This window comes from Colobus angolensis, unplaced genomic scaffold (assembly GCF_000951035.1).
Source record: "Colobus angolensis palliatus isolate OR3802 unplaced genomic scaffold, Cang.pa_1.0 Scaffold18, whole genome shotgun sequence".
In the NCBI taxonomy this organism is placed as follows: domain Eukaryota; kingdom Metazoa; phylum Chordata; class Mammalia; order Primates; family Cercopithecidae; genus Colobus; species Colobus angolensis.
Window position 1 is genome coordinate 8272842 of NW_012114932.1, and position 4523 is coordinate 8277364.

Here is a 4523-nt window from a genome sequence, read left to right on the forward strand (position 1 = left end):
ATGAGATTGGAAAGACAGCCTGTGATCTGATTATGCCGGTTTTTTGATACTCACTCCTTAGCCAATGAGTTAGAAGTTTGTCTTGTTAAAATGGGAGAGCTGTGGAAGGTTGAGGTGAGAGGAGATCACATCTGTGTTCCTATGTCATGGGTCATGAACCATCTTTCCGCTCTTATCACATGATGTGGGACTCTTTGTTCATATAAAGTTGATACTGTAGGAAAGGCACAAATGGATGAGTAACTCAAAGCATGACTCTAGAGGAAGGTGGCTTGATGACCCAAGGAATAGCTTATCACTTTACCAGTTAAGAATAGAGAGAATAAAGATCTAGTGTTCGATAGGTCAGTAGGGTGGCCATAGTTTACAATAATCTATTGTATATTTTAAAATAGGTAGAAGAGAATAATTCAAATGTTTCTAGCGTAAAGACAAATATTTAAGGTGGTAGATATCTCAATTACCCTGATTTTATCTTAGCAAATTGTATGAATGTATTATCACATGTACACCCAAAATGTATACATCTATCATGTACCAATAAAAACAAAATGTAGGGGAAATATATTTAGATCCTTTTGTTTGACTGTCCAACTTTTAGGAAGTGTAATATCTGCAGGGTGCAAGGAAATGTGACTTTGGAGAGATGTTTTTTCCTGGCCTCAGAGAACAGAGTAGTGTCAGTTCCCAAGGCACTCAAAGGTTTTTGTGGTGAGGGAAAACTGCAGTTTCTCTCAACCTGTGTTGTGTGCCAGAGATGATTATATATCCTTTCAATAACACATTAAGCATTGCTTCTTAGCAAGTGTCCCCTGTAGCCTTAGTTTATCTCAAAAGAATTATCTGAGGTCTTAGTAAGCCACATTTATGAAAAATTTTGCAGAATGAATATTGACAAGCAGGCTGCTGTCTTTGGCTGTTTTGTTGGGCTCAGCCACTGACCTGCTGAATTCCAACCACTCATTCACATGGTTACAGAGTTTGATAGGTCTGTCTGTAGCGGGCCTACTATGTGTCAAGCACCGTGCAAAGAATGAGTGGTGCTCACCTTGCTAGTGTGGAGTGAGCAGTGCAGTGAGGGACAAAGACAGGGAGCACCAAGGGAAGGTTCTAGATGGTTGCTTATTGAACAGGTACAGCTGTAATTTTCCCTTTTGTGATTTTTTTGAGGTGGAGTCTTGCTTTGCCACCCAGGCTGGAGTGCAGTGGTGTGATCTCAGCTCACTGCAACCTCCCTCTCCTGGGTTCAAGCAATTCTCCTGCCTCCCTTTTGTGATATTTATCTTGAGTTTCCATATAAGGAATATGCTGGCTTTGTAAAATGATTTGTGAAGTTTTCTTGTTTTTATGCCATGGGATATTTTAATTTATTTTTATTGATACATATTAAGTGTACATATTTTCTGGGTACATTTGATTTTTTGATACATTCATTTAATCAGAGCAGGGTAATTGAGATAGCCATCACCTTAAATAGTGACATTTTCTTTGTTAGAAACATTCAAATTATCCTTTTCTAGTTATTTTGAGATGTACAATTGATTAATGTTAACTACAGTCACCCTATTGATCTATTGAACACCAGGTCTTATTTCTTCCATGTCACTACTCAACCTCTCTTCATCCCTCTTTTTCCTTAACCTTCCTGGCCTCTAGTAACTACTAATCTATTCTTTATCTCATGATCCACATTTTTAGCTTACTACATATGAGTGAGAACATTTGCTATTTGTCTTTCTGTGCTTGGCTTGTACGCTTAACATAGTGACCTCCAGTTCATGGAATATTTTGTGTAAACAGGGGAATAATCTATTTCTTGACTTTATGTGCGTAGCTGGTGGAAACACTTTATGGGTCTGATCTCCTTCTTGGAGATAATTTGTTGATGGACCTTTTTTTCCCTCTTGTTGCTTTCATGGTTATTTGTCTATTTAGGTTTTCTGTTTCTTCCCAAGGGAATTTTGACATTCGTATTTCTTGAAAATAAGTCATTTCAAGACTTCATAGTATTCTGTTGTAATTGATTTCTTCTGTATTTGCCACATCCTGTCTCACTTTTGACTTCATCTAAGATCTTCTGTTTACTTAATTCATTACAAGATTTTCAATTTTATGTGTTTTGGCCTCCTTTAAATTTTGGAATTTCTTCTTCAATTATGTTTTTTCCCCCTCTTTTTCTAATACATACATTTCAATTTTGTTCTTCATTATTAATTCCTTTGGTGTTCTTTCCTTGTTAGAATTTTCTAGACTCTTGACTTGAATTCTTTGCAAACTCTTGCTTTTTTTCTTGTTTATGAAGGGACACATTTTAGTGGCTTTACACAAGACTTCTTGCTCATCTAAGGCCCAGTGTGGGTGTTTCTTGACCAGTGGCTCCCTACCAGGCTTCAGGGACCCAGTCTCCTTCATCTGTTACTTCTATCATTCTCTAGGGCCTTAGTTGTGTTTGCATCCCATGATGGATGGGGGCTTGAGAGTGCTCAGGCTCATTGGCTTCCTAAAATCCTGGGCCTAGACATGGCTCAGTCACTTCCGCTCTCATTCCATTGGCTGGAACTCAGTCACATGGCCACACCTCACTGCAAAGGAAGCTGGGAAACGTACTTTAGTAATGTACCCAGGGAGAAGTAGAAATGAATTTTACTGGACACCAAACAGTTTCTTCCACATTTTTGAATAATCCTTCTTATCTTGCAATCTATGTCTTTCTGATATTAATATAGCTATATAAGCTTTCTTGTGAGGTTTGTCTGTCATATGGTTTTCTATCCTTCTATTGTAACTTTTTTTTTTGTTTCCTTCTGTTTTATGTGTGTTTTTTTCTAAAAAGTATATGTTTAGATTAAACTTTTACAAACTGGTAACATCAGTGTTTTGTTTGTTTTTTGAGACAGAGTCTCACTCTGTCACCCAGGCTAGAGTGCAGTGGTGTGATCTTGGCTCACTGCAACTTCTGCCGCCCGGGTTCAAGCAATTCTCCTGCCTCACCCTCCCAAGTAGCTGGGATTGCAGGCACCTGCCACCACACCTGGCTAATTTTTTTTTTTTTAGAGATGAGTTTCCCTATGTTGGCCAGGCTGGTCTTGAACTCCTGGGCTCAAGTGATCCACCTGTCTCAGCCTCCCAAAGTGCTGGAATTACAGGTGTGAGCCACCGCACCCGCCCAGTAACACCAGTTTTAACTGCAAGTTTTGCTTATATAAATTTACTCTGATCATTTAAATATTTAGACTTTTTCCTAGCATCTTTATGCTTTCTATTTTTTCTTGCATTTTTCATGCTTTTTCTACTTTTCTTAACTTTAATAATTGACTTGAAAAACTATCCCTCCCAATGATTTGTATATACTCTTGTCATAACTCTTGACATTTAATTGTGCCTACATAGCTTAACAAGTCTAAATGTATTAAATATTTTAAAACTTCCCCTCATGAAAACATAAGGACCTTTAGACTACTTTCATTCCAATTATCCTTCCTTTTGAATACTGTTGATCAATAGCAATGAAAAGGATTGTAAGTGTGGTGTTTCAAGCCTGCCCCATGACTTATTCCACCAAGTTAGGAGTTTAGTGGGGTCTGAGTGTATTGTGCTTACTTTCTCTAATGTCATACTGCTTTCTGAGTAAGAGGTGATACAGGTCACTTTTCAGTACATTCTTTGATCTGCTCCCTTCTATACTATATCTTGCAGAAATATCTGTGGATGGCTTCTTTCCACACTCTCAAATCCTGCTGCAGGATTTTCCTTGTCTTCGTGTCCTTTTGATTATTATACTAACATGGAGGCTTTATTAGGGAAGAGATTGGGTCTGTTTCACACACTCCAGCCCAGTATACCATGATAAAGAGCAGAATACTTCATTGGAGCAAAATGTGAATATGATTTCTGTTTTAAATCTTGGCAAAAACAAATAAACTAATTTTTTAAAATGTTATGAAATATAAAATATTGACCCAAAGAGCATAGTTGTTATACCCTTTCCATTATGATATACAGGGCAATGTTATGTGATAAGCATGAGGTAATTGTTGAATGCATCCAATGATGGCATTTCATAAGGAGGGTGTACTGCTTTATATATTTGAAACCTAATCAGAAAGTGTCTGCATTTAACATCAGAAGCTACCGTTTTCTTAAAGACAAAGGCCTTTAAAACAGTTTACTGCTTAGAGTTCATAGCACACTGATGTAACTTGGTTCAGAGTGTATTTTGGCAACTCTTCAGCTGAGAAAGAATAGTGGATTTTGGAAAACAAGGCCTTAAGAAGACTTGTCATTTTAAGACTAAGTTTTAAGAGTGTTAAAGTTTAAAATCTTAAACTTTAGAGAAATGGAATCTTGAAATTACTGATTAGTTCACAATGGCTATAATTATGGAGAAATTGGTGTGTAATAAAACTTGGCATTGAGTGCAAAGACTACCATTTTTGAGCAAAGCATAGAAAGGTTCCAAGTGGGGCAGGACAAAGAGTGGGAGGCGTGGACATTTCCAACAGCAGGCACTGCTGCTGCTGTTT